This window comes from Euprymna scolopes, chromosome 42 (assembly GCF_053919585.1).
Source record: "Euprymna scolopes isolate OS-2025 chromosome 42, ASM5391958v1, whole genome shotgun sequence".
Taxonomy (NCBI): Eukaryota; Metazoa; Mollusca; class Cephalopoda; order Sepiida; family Sepiolidae; genus Euprymna; species Euprymna scolopes.
This window is the reverse complement of record NC_136523.1, coordinates 16,526,832-16,542,161: the sequence shown is the minus strand read 5'-3', so window position 1 is coordinate 16,542,161 and position 15,330 is coordinate 16,526,832. Positions and strand designations below refer to the sequence as shown.

The 15,330-nt window shown below is 31.0% G+C and overlaps 1 protein-coding gene and 1 pseudogene across 2 annotated transcripts in view; both read left to right on the top strand.

Moving 5' to 3' along the window:
- The window catches only part of LOC145266939 (uncharacterized), a 558,464-nt gene that overhangs the window by 255,970 nt on the left and 287,164 nt on the right, over positions 1-15,330 (top strand). The gene's annotated exons all lie outside the window — the stretch shown is intronic.
- LOC145267245 (5S ribosomal RNA) lies at positions 9,568-9,684 on the top strand (annotated as a pseudogene).

Here is a 15,330-nt window from a genome sequence, read left to right as displayed (position 1 = left end):
CTTGTGTTGGAAATGATACTTTCCATTTTGGTGGTGGAAAAAAAAAAAAAAAAAAAAAAAGAATTTTCGTTAAATAACAAATGTGTTCGGTTTAAAAACTTAACTTTAAGAGCCATAATGGACTCCGTTTCAGTAAAGATACTTCCTAAGACCATTTTTCATTTTTGTTTATTAATGGCAACACTTATCTGTATCTATATATAATAGCGAATTGTCTGCCAGCTTCTGTGAGGAACGGTCTCTACCAAACTACTGTCAATTTTTGGTCTACAGACTTGAAACTTGATATATAGGGTAATCTGACCTGTTGAACAAATTTAATTTGATTTTTAGCCGGTAAAAATAGTTGCTAAGGGGTCACAATTGAAAAATTGGAACTTAGCAAGCGTAAGTCGACTGAACGTCTTAATTTTATGCATGCACAAATATACATTTGTACGGTTTAACTACGTTAATATTTCAAATATTTAGATTATAGGGTAGCAAATATTGCTGGAGAGCTAAATATTTTTATTTTAATTCTAGATGAGTGCACCCAAATCATAGTTTTAAAAACTTTTGAAATCACTACTATATAGTGGGTACAATATAATAATCAATAGGGAATTGGCTGCAGAAATTATAAATACGAAATCTGCATACATTAAGATATATTTAAGCATATTTTACAACTAGGTAAGATCAAGCAGCCTGCTAGTCAAGGCTTAAAGCCATTTGAGGATGAAGATTAATGAAATGGATAAATTGTCATTTGAATGACGGAGATTATCTGTATTATTTTTCTCTGTCTGTTCGTCCCAATTTAAAAAAAAAATTGTTATGGACCTTTGTTATGATAAGGTGCAGTGAACTAAGTATTATGGTATCTGTTCAATGCACAGTTAAGGATTTAATAGGAATTAGTAGCCACAATACCATATTTACTGTAGAGGTTTGGCATAAAGCATTAATTTTATGTCAATGGGCAATAACTTTTACCCGTTTTTAATTTTAATTTTTTTTATTACATTTTCACCCTAAACAAGGCACATTGTCACTTTGATGTAGGAGGCTACTATCAGAACCTAAGTTGCAGGAGTACTATGTAGGGATTTTAGCAGCAAGATGTCTGTTCACATTACACTTGAACTTCCGCATGTCAGTACCATTTGGAAAGCAGGAACCCAGAAGGGAATTCCAAAGTCTAGTAGTTCTGGGGAAGAAGCTATTAGAATAGAAGGCTTTCTTATATCGAGGGATCTCTGCGTAGGGGTGGGACTTTGCTGCTTGTCGGGTTTGTTGAGGGTATTTCCGTCGAGGAAGTACAAGGGCTTGTAGTTCGTCAGAGCATCCACCATTAAAATACTTGTAAAACAGGCAGAGAGAGGCATTTCGTCGATAGGACAAAGGCTGAAGCTTAGATGACAGTTCAGGACCTATCAGGTTAGCAACTCTCTTTTGAACCCCGTCCAGGAGCGAGACTAGTAGCAGATGCATCAGCTCAAATGTGACAGCAGTACTCCATACATGGGCGAATGGTGGGTTTGTAGAGGTAGAGGATACTTTCAGGCATAAGTAACTTTCTAACATGGTAGAGAGAGCCCACCTTCTTCACAGCAGCCTTGGCAATGATCTCGATGTATCTATTCCAACTCATGTTCCCCGTGAACATTAAGCCGAGGAGTTTGAACAAAGTACTTTCAGGTAATGTATCTTTAGCTATATTTAAAAAAGTTACATTTTTATTAGCCAATCCATAAAAATCTTGTAAAGCCTTTCTGATAACTCAAGGATTGGACTTCTTGGCCTTCAGGCCAAGATCAAACTGTAGTATCTGCTCTTCAGATGCTACACTTCAATTCCTTGTTCTCTGTCGGTAGGGGAGAAATCCTTCACGACTGAGACAATTTTTATTCTTGTTCCTTTCTCCATGTTTAAAAACGACCTTGGTGTCTAACTCTGCCCTCGTGGGGAGGCAAGTAAATAGGGACGTCAGCATTGAAAAGCCAGAATGAAAATATTAGGTTATTTGTATTCATTTTGATCTATTTGATTCCACTGTCGTATATATACTATAATAGTAAATAATTCCTTTTTTAAATTGATAAGAAAATCTATCTATATATCTAGAAGAGTGAGAATATGCGGGTGAGAACACTTCTCAACCTATACGCTCAAAAAAATTTTTAATCTACAGACTTGAAATTTGGTATATAGGGTAGTCAGACATGTGGAAAACTTTAATCCGTTTCCATCTGGAAAATAGGGCTACTGAGGAGTCAAAATTGAAAAACTGGTATGTGGGAAGCTACCGGATTTTTATATGTTTATCAACTGTTTCACGACTGCGCATGTGCACTCATGAAATATGACAGCTTCCTTATGTTAAGTATATGTTGGTAAGAAAACGCTATTTAGATGTCATGTCAAGCTGGTGTTATGGTTATCATACTTGAGTCACTGTCTTTAGGTTTTGACTTCGATCTCAGCTTGAATATTTTTTGTTAGAAGAAGTGAACTGTTTAGAAAACCTGCATATGTCTCAGTTTCTTTCCGTTTTTTTCTTGTTCTCCTAAGGAAAAAGTTCTTTGGATTGAGCTGGATTTATAGATCAGATTTGATTGGAAAAAAGATCCATGATTTAAAAAAAGTTACTTTTTTTATTACTGAATCCATAAATATCTTGTAAAGCCTTTTCGATAATTCTGGTATTGGAAAGCAAGAATGAAAATATTGGGTTATTTGTTTTGATCTTGATCCATTTGATCCCACTTTCTTGTAAATAATATATATTATTATAGTAAATAATATATATATATATATATGCAACATTATAGTAAATTATATATATATATATATATATATATATATATATATATTATTATAGTAAATAATATATATATATGCAACATTATAGTAAATTATATATATATATATATATATTATTATTATAGTAAATAATATATATATATATATATGCAACATTATAGTAAATTATATATATATATTATTATAGTAAATAATATATATATATGCAACATTATATTAAATAATATATATATATAACATTATAGTAAATAATATATATATATATAACATTATAGTAAATAATATATATATAACATTATAGTAAATAATATATATATAACATTATAGTAAATAATATATATATATATAACATTATAGTAAATAATATATATATAACATTATAGTAAATAATATATATATATATATAACATTATAGTAAATAATATATATATAACATTATAGTAAATAATATATATATAAGATTATAGTAAATAATATATATATTATTATTATAGTAAATAATATATATATATATATGCAACATTATAGTAAATTATATATATATATTATTATAGTAAATAATATATATATGTGCAACATTATATTAAATAATATATATATATAACATTATAGTAAATAATATATATATATATATATAACATTATAGTAAATAATATATATATAACATTATAGTAAATAATATATATATATAACATTATAGTAAATAATATATATAAGATTATAGTAAATGATATATATTATTATTATAGTAAATAATATATATATTGTTATTATAGTAAATAATATATATTATTATAGTAAATAATATATATTATTATAGTAAATAATATATATTATTATAGTAAATAATATATATTATTATAGTAAATAATATATATATATATATTATAGTAAATAATATATTTATTCTTATAGTAAATAATATATTTATTATTATAGTAAATAATATATATTATTATTATAGTAAATAATATATATTATTATTATAGTAAATAATATATATATTATTATTATAGTAAATAATATATTTATTATTATTATAGTAAATAATATATTTATTATTATTATAGTAAATAATATATTTATTATTATTATAGTAAATAATATATTTATTATTATTATAGTAAATAATATATTTATTATTATTATAGTAAATAATATATTTATTATTATTATAGTAAATAATATATATTGTTATTATAGTAAATAATATATATTATTATTATAGTAAATAATATATATTATTATTATAGTAAATAATATATATATTATTATTATTATAGTAAATAATATATTTATTATTATTATAGTAAATAATATATATTATTATAGTAAATAATATATATTGTTATTATAGTAAATAATATATATTGTTATTATAGTAAATAATTTATTTATTGTTATTATAGTAAATAATATATTTATTGTTATTATAGTAAATTATATATTTATTATTATAGTAAATAATATATTTATTATTATAGTAAATTATATATTTATTATTATAGTAAATAATATATTATTATTATAGTAAATAATATATTATTATGATAGTAAAAAAATATATATATTAGTATTATAGTAAAAAATATATATATTAGTATTATAGTAAAAAATATATATATTAGTATTATAGTAAATAATATATATATTATTACTATAGTAAATAATATATTTATTGTTATTATAGTAAATAATATATATATATATATTATTATAGTAAATAATATATGTATATATGATAGTAAATAATATTATTATTATAGTAAATAATATTATTATAGTAAATAATATATTAATATTATAGTAAATAATATATATATTATTATTATAGTAAATAATATATATATTATTATTATAGTAAATAATATATATATATTATTATTAAAGTAAATAATATATATAATATTATTTAAGTAAATAATATATATATTATTATAGTAAATAATATATATATTATTATAGTAAATAATATATATATTATTATAGTAAATAATATATATATTATTATAGTAAATAATATATATATTATTATAGTAAATAATATATATATTATTATAGTAAATAATATATATATTATTATAGTAAATAATATATATATTATTATAGTAAATAATATATATATTATTATAGTAAATAATATATATATTATTATAGTAAATAATATATATATTATTATAGTAAATAATATATATATTATTATAGTAAATAATATATATATTATTATAGTAAATAATATATATATTATTATAGTAAATAATATATATATTATTATAGTAAATAATATATATATTATTATAGTAAATAATATATATATTATTATAGTAAATAATATATATATTATAGTAAATAATATATATATTATTATAGTAAATAATATATTATTATTATAGTAAATAATATATTATTATTATAGTAAATATTATATTATTATTATAGTAAATAATATATTATTATTATAGTAAATAATATATATATTATTATAGTAAATAATATATTATTATTATTGTAAATAATATATTATTATTATAGTAAATAATATATATATTATTATAGTAAATAATATATATATTATTATAGTAAATAATATATATATTATTATAGTAAATAATATATTATTATTATAGTAAATAATATATATATTATTATAGTAAATAATATATATATTATTATAGTAAATAATATATATATATTATTATTATAGTAAATAATATATATATATTATTATTATAGTAAATAATTTATTATTATAGTAAATAATATATATATATTATTATTATAGTAAATAATATATATATATTATTATTATAGTAAATAATATATATATATTATTATTATAGTAAATAATATATATATATATTATTATTATAGTAAATAATATATATATATTATTATTATAGTAAATAATATATTTATTATTATAGTAAAATTAGAATAAAATGATGAGATACACCCGGGCTTGAACACGGGATCATTCGATCTGTAGTTGAATGCTCTACTACTGAGCTATGTTATGATGTCAACAAATCTGGGTTTGGGGACCGGGGGGGGGGAGAAAAATTAATGTTGAGATTTTATCATCTCCCTTGCCGGTGCAACTTTAAATATTCCCCTGTAAAAATTCTTTTTGGTCTATAAGAAAGACTATTTTTAGGATCGGATATTTTGGATTTTTGATATTTATTGGATAAATGTCTGTATAAAACATATCTAAGAACACTGCCAGACATATGACTTACCTTTATGTGACATTTGCAAAAGATAGGCTAAACTGTTTTGGAGCCTATAAGGAAGGAAGGAACTCACACACACACACACAAAGTGACTTTTATATAATAGTAGATATATCTTAAAGCTTCATTAGTTGCTTCATTCTCTGGAAAATATTAACCTGGAATAATATATTAGTGGGGATGCCCTTTCTTTTCTCTGCAACCTCTCTCCCACAGAGGAGACGTTGCGAGCCTGTCTTTGTTTTATCGTTATTTCCATGGCAAGTGCTCGTCTGAGCTCCAATCTCTTGTCCCCCCTTGCCAATCTTTCACGATAAACACTCGTCTAGTTGAAACCACTGTCAGTAATTTTCCCCACTCTTTATCTGTGCCTAAATCAAAATGTAGATTCCATGAGCAAAGCTTCTTTCTTAGAAGTGCATGCCTGTGGTACTCTCTTCCGTTTGCCTGTTTCCCACCTGACTACAACTTGGATGTCTTCAAGTCCAACATAAACAAATTCCTGATGAATCGCCCCCTTAAGTAAGACACTTTATCAAATCTCCAATACTAACGATTACTATGATACTATCCCATTGATTACTGTACACACAATAATCCTTATCCCCGAGTGGCTTCCGGGCCTTAAGTGGGGACCACCATGTTAAAAAAAAAAAAAAAAGTCCTCATACGCTTCTCTACACTTTAACATCTATCTTCCATGGAATCGATTTTGCTCCCACTCTTTAACACAAGACTCATCTATAAGAGTATGCCATTTTTTCTTCATCCCTGGATATTTTTAAAGAAACTCTAAAGAACACCTTTTTGCAGCTCTTATTTGATCTACCCAATACGAACATCATACTCACTGGATTTCTGCAACACTAATTATTGGACATTGCTGAGTATGTTTTTTTTTTTTTCCTATAAACTTTTACTTTCCTTCAAAAACTTTTATAACTACCGTTTTCAAAAATTGTACTAATTAGCAAAGTTAGATTTTTATCTATATATTCGTTTTGCTAACGTTTTTTTTTTCCTTTGAGGAGAAGAGCTTATCTTTGAAACTCCATGGAATAAGGAATTTGTCTCACTTTTTCTCGTATTCCTAGTTTGAATAAAATATTGTAAATTTAATTCTACAATATCGTTATCTCTATTACTAATATATATATATATATATATATATATATATATATATATCCATGAGAGAGTATATGCCTGTGTATACGTGTGTATAGACTTTGACACCTGCAAAGTTGTGTGTGAATAGTCAATAGGTTGTTGGTTGTAACAAACGACATAGTCTTTTGCAAATTTTGGCAACTCTCATATCAGAGGTAAAAAAAATTGGCTGAAGATAATGGCAGGACTTTCTTTTCCTCCGCTTACCTCTCCTTTTTCATCTCCTTCTCTGTCCTTCCCACCTCTCTTCTTTACCTCCTTCCCATTCCTTTCTCTTTTTCTTCCCCTTTCCTATCATTCTCTTCCTTTTCCTCTCTTTCTTCCCTTCTTTCTCTTCCTACTCCTCCTTCTACCCTTCTTCTGTTCATTATAATCCTCCTCTTTTCTCCCCACGACTTTCCTCCTCCTCTCTGTCTTCTGTCTTCTCTTTCATTTTTATATAAACCAAAGACATTTTTTTTTTCATTCCTCTCTCCCTTCCTCTTGCATTGTTTTTTTTTTTTTTTTCTTTCTCCCTACCCACCCATCCTCTTCTTCACATGGTTTCTTCCTGGATCTTTTCTCCATTTTTTAAATTTTTTTCCCCCACTTCTTTCAAACTCAAAGAATGATTTTGGCTTCTGTCTGCTTGGCAGAATTCTTTCTTTTTTTTTTTTTTTTTTTTTTTTTTCTTCCAAGAAAGGAAAAAAAAAAACTTCTGCTCGACAGTTCCACAATAGACGATGACAGCTGCAGCGTAGTCCACCGCCCTCTTCTCCCATCTCCCTGGATTAACCAAACCTTTGTTTGCTAGAAGAAGAAAGAAAGAAGCAGCAAACGATTAATTCGTCAAAAAGTTATTCTGGATATTTTGCATTTTATAAGACCTAGACTTTAGGGAAAACGTTATAGACCGTTGATTTCAGAAGAGTGCTTTATGCCAAATTGATGGTTGAATATGGTTACATTTGTGCTAATTTTTTTTGCATTAAATACTAATCTTTACTAATCTCTAACTGTGCATCGAACAGATACCATAATACTTAGTTTGCTGCACCTTATCATAACAAAGTTCTATACAAAATTTCAGCCAGATCGACCCAGTAGTTTCCAAGAAAAAGTGGAACAAATACCAATTCCTATTAACTGTGCACCAAACAGATACCATAATAGTTTGCTGCACCTTATCATAACACTGGTTCATGCAAAATTTTAGTCAAATCGGCCTAGTAGTTTGAGAAAAAGTGTAATAGACAAACAAACAGGTAGACAGACAAACGAAAAGAAATATAATTATAAAAATACTAGCAGGTAGTTTTTGGAAAAATTTTTTCAGGAGTCTGGTTGCTCCTATAATTATTGGAATGGTGGAGATCTTCCTTAAATTCCAGTTTCTTACTGATTGACTACATGTGCAATGGAAATCTGATAAAGTGCTACAGCATCAAACCAATTGAGGACAAGATAAGGGGATGACGACTCCAATGCTTTTGATATGTGCCGAAGACCAACATTGATAGCGTTGCAAAACTTATGTTTACTTTAGAAGTGTGATTTAAAAATATAAAAGACTTAATCTAATATATAAAAGGCAAAATGTGTGTGTGTATGTTTGTATGTCTTGCAAAAAATTTCCGACGGACATGTCGGAACGTGACAAAATCATTTCAAAGATCGATGCCTCGGATGATAAATATCGAAAAATTGACCAAAAAGATTCATTCTTTCACTATCAACTGGACTGTTATCTGCAAGGAGGAGTCCATTTTTACTGTTGACATTTTTGCAAGTCATTCAAGCCTCGCGTGAACGACGTTGCGTAAAACAGGTTATTTTGACCGCCCATGACGGCACAATGGTGGTGGGCATATCAATTTGACTGTTTTCTTTTTTCACCTCTTGAGCGTTATGGGTTCAAGTCTATGTACTACTCCTAATTTTTTTTTTTTTTTTTGCGTTTGCATGGGTACTCGTTGCTATTTTGAGTTGTTTGAATTCATTTTTCTTTTTTGTAGGGGTTTGGTTGCTCAACCAACTCCCATACACACCTCGACACACCCAGGCAACGCCGGGCACCCTGGCTAATTTGCATATAAGGGGAATAACTGTGTTAAGGAAGGATCAGATCACATGTTACCCACTAGGACATTATCGTCGATCCCAACGTTGTTTCTTTTGTTGTCTTCTCTTTTAGTTTTCTCTTCTCGTTCTGGCTGTGTCGTTGTCTCTTACACGACTAGACGACTGCTGAGGGGGTGTAAAAATATAATATGCAATAAAAAACAAAAAAATTTGACACATTTTGTAAATATCAGGTGCTCTCTGAGTGTTTGTGTGTGTATGTGTGCCTGTGTGGTTCTGTCTGTATTTATGTGCATGTGTGTATGGCATAATCACGTTGACACACCGGTTCTCGTCAGATCACCGAAGTTAAGCAATGTTGAGCCTGGCTAGTACCAGATGGGTGACTATTTGGGAATTCTTGGCACTGTATGTGCTCTCTACTTATCTCGGCATTTGTTTCCAGTCGTCCTAAACCTCAACTTGCCGCTGATATTTAACAGCAACTCTGAAGAAATGTGGTTGGTGATTCTGCAACTTTTGCCACAAAGATTCCATATGCAGGCATCCTTACTGTTGATATCTATAGTTTGTCAAAACTGAAGGAAGCTACCATATATGTGCGTCTGTGTGTGTTTTTGTATGTGTATGCATATATCTGTCTGTGTGCATATATATATATGTTTCTGTGTGTGTGCATGCAACACTTGATCTTCTGAACGCAGAGGTCCACGTTTACCTCTATTGTTCATCAATCGGTTGATCAATTCATTTTCCTATCTTCTCCGAGTCATAAGCTTCAATTATCTGAATCTCACAACTTTCCTCAACGTTATCAAACTGGCAACTGTCCTCAATTGAACTGTCCTCAATTGTTGCAAAACCGATAACCACACCTAAAACTGACCATAGACTAACTCTAAGTATATATCTACCTTTGTTCGATCCTTTCTTCCAAAAGAATTGCCACACCTTGATTAACAATACTATTTTTGCTTTCTTTCGTGTTTATGAACAACTTCCTTTCCATTGTTCTGTCGATAAACTCATTTCCCCTTTTGGTCATACTTTTTCTCTTTCTCACCCACTTCCTAACACTTGGAGGAGGCGACATCGATAGTATCACACAGCTAGTCAAGTGTTTGCCATTTGAGAGGGGCTAGCTGTATCTTGCAATGCATGAAGAGCTAGTTTTGTCTGACCATGCATGAAGAGCTAGTTTTGTCTGGCCACGCATGGAGAGCTAGTTGTATCTGGTTGCACATGGAGGGCTAGTTGCGTCTGGACGCGCATCGAGGGGAAGTTGCGTCTGGCCGCGCATGGAGGGGTGGTTGCATTTGCCCGTGCATGGGGGGGGGAGTTGCGTCTGGCTGCGCATGGAGGGGAAGTTGCATCTGCCCGCGCATGGAGGAGTAGTTGCATTTGCCCGTGCATGGGGGGAAGTTGCGTCTGGCTGCGCATGGAGAAGTTGCATTTGCCCGCGAAGGGGGGGGGAAGTTGCGTCTGGCCGTGCATGGAGGGCTAGTCGCCTCTGACAGCACATGAAAAGCTAGAGATGTAAGTCTCAATCCAGGCATGGAACTATGTGATATGAAATCAAGTCTTATCCTCCAACGCCGAAATAGCTTGTGATTTTTTCCACTGCATAATCCGTCATACATGAACACTATGTATGCATCATTCACCTTGTTCTCATAACCTGATTTTATGGTATTTTTATTATTATTATTATTATTATTATTTTTTAGTTTTATTATTTTTATTATTATTTATTTTTATTATTTTTATTTTTATGTTTATTATTTTTATGTTTATTATTATTATTATTATTATTTTTATTATTATTATTATTTTTATTATTATTATTACTTTTATTATTATTATTACTTTTATTATTTTTATTATTTTATTTTTATTATTATTTTTATTTTTATTATTTTTATTATTTATTTTTATTTTATTATTTTTATTTTTATATTTTATTTCTTTTATTATTTTATTATTTATAATTATTGTTATTATTTATTATTATTATTATTATTATTATTATTATTATTATTATTATTATTATTATTATTATTATTATTATAATATGCATTTAATGCATCAGTAGCATACACAGTCATAAGGTTCTGTTTGATCTGCTTCTTACTAAGTTGCCTGTGGATGGTCAGATCTACACTTGGCAATCAAAATAGCAGAATTCACTCAACATTATCTATAGCAAAAAGTTCACATATCAGCTATTCTAGCAGTATATTACCTTTCAGAGATGAAGTGCAAGACTTTTGATGTCCTGCTGAGGATGGAGATTAGTGGTATGGCAACCAATAGACCCGTTCTCAAGTGAATTGAAACTGTGGCGCTGGTATGTGAGTTTTGCGTTATGCATCATCTTGCGTACATCCTGCTATTGGTGTACACATACTATTGATAAAGTATTGATGACAGTTCGAAATATAAAAAATAAAAATTGTCATGGTCTTAAATGGCCAGAAGAAATAACACAAATGGGGGGGGGGGTAATTGACGAGAAATTATATCAATAGAGAGTACTGAAGTAATGAGTTGACAGAGACTGTTTCCTAGTGTTCTTTCTCTCTTCTGCTAATTGGTCATATTCATAAAGTGATTGAGTCAGTAGAGTGGCAGAAAAGAGTTGATCACCATAACAATAGTCAAGGTCACCACTTGTGAAAGCCAAGGTCACTGCTTATCAAGGTCAAAAGTCACTCGAAGATGAGGGTTAACACAATGAGAATGAATGTCAGCCGAAAGATGAACACTATGGTAGTTTATCTGGTTGGGTTCCTTGCCGGAACCAATGTGACTCTTTCTCTCCAGATTTCCCTGTCTTCCATCATCTGCCTCAGATCTTCAGGATCACAGTTGGCGTCGTGTGCAATTTGTTGGATGTATGTGGATCTAGGTCGTCCTATGCCTTCCCCACAGGGGGGACGTTCGTGGCCTTCTGGCCAAGATCAAAGTGTAGTATCTGTTCCGGCAGATACTGCACTTAAGATAATTTGTACCAGTCAATGGAGGGGAAACCCTCTATACTGGGACAATTATTATTTTTGGTAACCAGAGTGACCCCTTTTAGGGGAGCTGGTTTTTACCTCACATTAAAAACGGCCTTGTGCCTAATTTGCTCAGTGGGGGAGCAAATAAATACCATCTGTTCCGGCAGATGCTGCACTTAAGATAATTTGTACCAGTCAATGGAGGGGAAACCCTCTATACTGGGACAATTATTATTTTTGGTAACCAGAGTGCCCCCTTTTTGCCTACTTTTAGGGGAGCTGGTTTTTACCTCACATTAAAAACGGCCTTGTGCCTAATTTGCTCAGTGGGGGAGCAAATAAATACCATCTGTTCCGGCAGATGCTGCACTTAAGATAATTTGTACCAGTCAATGGAGGGGAAACCCTCTATACTGGGACAATTATTATTTTTGGTAACCAGAGTGCCCCCTTTTTGCCTACTTTTAGGGGAGCTGGTTTTTACCTCACATTAAAAACGGCCTTGTGCCTAATTTGCTCAGTGGGGGAGCAAATAAATACCATCTGTTCCGGCAGATGCTGCACTTAAGATAATTTGTACCAGTCAATGGAGGGGAAACCCTCTATACTGGGACAATTATTATTTTTGGTAACCAGAGTGCCCCCTTTTTGCCTACTTTTAGGGGAGCTGGTTTTTACCTCACATTAAAAACGGCCTTGTGCCTAATTTGCTCAGTGGGGGAGCAAATAAATACCATCTGTTCCGGCAGATGCTGCACTTAAGATAATTTGTACCAGTCAATGGAGGGGAAACCCTCTATACTGGGACAATTATTATTTTTGGTAACCAGAGTGCCCCCTTTTTGCCTACTTTTAGGGGAGCTGGTTTTTACCTCACATTAAAAACGGCCTTGTGCCTAATTTGCTCAGTGGGGGAGCAAATAAATACCATCTAGGTCGTCCTATGCTTGTCTGCTCATGCCGTGGAGTTCACAGCAATGCATTTCTCACACGCTCATGTTGCCTTCTCTGGCAGTGATCGGCAAAGCGTAGATGTTAATCTCTGAGAGTAGTAGATACACCGTGCTTCTTAACCGTATCCAACCGAAGATCAAAAAATACTCAGGAAGAACAAGAATGGATTTAAATAGAGTCGCTCTGCTACTGGTTAAATTCTTTAAATGCAGAGGGGGGGGGTCAAAGTTCTAAATGGAACAACACTGAAGTCACTGAGTTACCTACTTGAGCAACAATATAGGTTCCACAGAGAAAGATGTCAAAATTTGCATTTCAAAAGCATTCGCTGCATTGGATAAGTTGTGGTCAAGGCCGTTCTTCAGAGCAGTGGTGGAGTCTATCCTTATTTACGGCGCTACAACCTGGACACTCACCAAAAGATTGGAAAGAAAGCTAGACGGCATGTATACAACAAACAATGTTAAATATATCTTGGCAAGATCATCCCACAAAGCAGCAACTATGGTAGTATTAACATTTACCAATGCCATGAACTGTTTGATTACTATTGGGTCACCACTTACGAAGGCCAAGAGCCACTTGAGGATAAGGGTTAATGAGATCCAATGATTGTCAGCCTGTAGCTCTTCATTTAAACCTGAAATCATAAAAAATGATCATCTCATAAGATGTATAGCAATAACATACTATATTTTCAAGAGTCTACGACAATTTTAAATGCCTGTATCAAAAAAGTCTGGGAACTTATTGCGATGGCACCTCATACATTATGCTTCTGAAATTCCTACAGTGAAAACGTCTGATATGAAGCAAAGGGGGAGAAAGTAGCAACCGTAGTTGAAGTAAGTGTCCCTAATGATGTTGAGCTTAAAGTAGAGACGATAATGAAATACTGAGGTCTTATGTACGACATAAAAAGAAACTGGAATCTTAAGATTTCTATCATCCAGTAATTATACGAGCAATCGGACTCATGAAAAAGAATTTAAAAAAAACTACCTGTCCAATATACTCAGTGAACCAAGTGCAAGAGAAATACAAACAATTGGAATCGTTAGAATTTTTAAAAGACCTCTTGGTTGGAGTGATTGAAATAGTGGATGAATGTCCTCATAAAAATAAAATGATTAGAAAATTAAATAACAGACTCTTACTGGCACTCCTACACATAAGCATTGCGGCCTTAAATGACCAAAAAGAAATACCATGAATTAGAATTGCATTAACAGCATATAATGAAGTAATGGGTTGGCAGACTTGCTTAGAGCCAGGGCAGAGAGGGAAAGTAAGAAAAAAGCAAAAGAATTTGTTTTAATTTTGTAGCACATAAGAACATGATAAGGTAAAGCCGTAACAATTACCTACTAATATAGCATCGAGAGGCCTCACCAGAAGCTACTGCATGGTCCAGAATCCATTCACCAAATGGCAATACAGCAGCCCCAGTACTTTGCACCTGCTGATAGGACAGTCTCCTTAGTGGTTAATCCAAGGTTCAGGTTCATGACTATCAGCGTATAACGTCAGCCCAGTTGAAACGTTTACCTCCAGCACCCTTATTAGTGACATGGCCACAAGAATAAACAAACAAACACAAAATACTCCAACCTAGTAAACCGCTTTTTCTTCTCCCTTTGTCAGAAAAATCACTCATTGAAAAAATGAGGACTTAAAACTGCATGCCTGTGGAACTCCTTTCCATTTGCCTGCTTTCCGGCTGACTACAATCTGATTGTCTTCAAGTCAAACGTAAACAAGTTCTTGATGAACCATCCCCCTAAGTAATCCAATTTACAAAATTCACACTACTTATGTTTACTACGCTATAATTACATTAACTAATCTATACCCATTAACCCCTATCCTCTAGTGGTCTCCAGGCCTTGATAAGTGGTGATTCCTGTGTAAAAAAAAAAAAAAATAATAATAATAATAATGGGTTGGCAGAGAAAACTTCCTCACTTCGTTTCTCTTCTCATCCTAGTTGAATATTCATAATGACCATTCCTACAGTCAGGAACAGTCCATAGAGTTATGGCATGGATTAGATTATAAGGTGCTTGTTGAGATTGTTGACAGATCGATTTTGAAAATATATTTCG